At 42.5% G+C, this 833-nt stretch overlaps 1 protein-coding gene across 1 annotated transcript in view; it reads left to right on the top strand.

Annotated features, from left to right (window-relative positions):
* LOC134446543 (uncharacterized) overlaps window positions 1-833 on the top strand; it is a 4,343-nt gene continuing 3,510 nt past the window's right edge. The window contains exon 1 of the mRNA XM_063195907.1: window positions 1-39. The gene's annotated coding sequence lies outside the window, so the exon portion shown is untranslated. The remainder of the gene's footprint in view (window positions 40-833) is intronic.

The following is an 833-nucleotide window of genomic DNA, read 5'->3' on the forward strand; positions in this document are numbered from 1 at the left end:
ATTCGGACACCCGGTCAGAATTGGGTTCGGGCTGCAAAGGTAAGCACACTAATAGAATTGAGAGTTAGTGAATACAAGTATGTTGATAGTTTTTAATTGTGCAATGTACATGTATTTGCCACTCATCTCTTTCAATTTCTGTATGGGGGTAGCCTATCAGTCAATTCAACAATTTTGGGTAGGCTACTCCCTCTAACGCCACCATGTGGATATTGGTTGGCTGGCTGGTTGGATAGTCAATAACACAGTCAGTTCTCTGTAGGCTACAATGAAATTAGAATGGAAACCAAAGCTGCAAGACTATCCAAATGGCAGAGGAAGCTAAGCAGCTAGGCCAGCAAAGGGGACATCGTTTTAATTCAGCTTTGGGCAGAGGAGGGACAAACTGGCTTGATAGTGACCCGCTTCAAGTCCTACCAAGTATTCCCCCTGCCTATAGCCTACTAGTACCTACCTACCACAGCACATTTCACCATTGTCCACAAGGGCTTCATCCATCTCACACAGTGTGAGGTTCAGCAGATTCAGTGAACGGTGTGGGACAGTTCAGTTCAATTCAGTTTATTTTGTTTCAAAAGGGAAAATTAGGTTTGTAGCAGGTATTTAAAAACATTCAGGACAGACAGACAACATAAAGACAGGGACCAGGGGGTCAACACAGCAGAATGACTGGGACCAATACACAGAATGAAAAATAAAAAATAAAAACAAGTATGTAATTAAGAGGATAAAAGAATGCGATAAAATGGCAGATCAAGACATGGAGATTAAAATACCTGATGTCTGCCTCTGCTGTTGGTAGGGCAGTCAGTGCCTTATCTTATTGGTCGACC

The sequence above is a fragment of the Engraulis encrasicolus genome, chromosome 3, assembly GCF_034702125.1.
Source record: "Engraulis encrasicolus isolate BLACKSEA-1 chromosome 3, IST_EnEncr_1.0, whole genome shotgun sequence".
Taxonomy (NCBI): domain Eukaryota; kingdom Metazoa; phylum Chordata; class Actinopteri; order Clupeiformes; family Engraulidae; genus Engraulis; species Engraulis encrasicolus.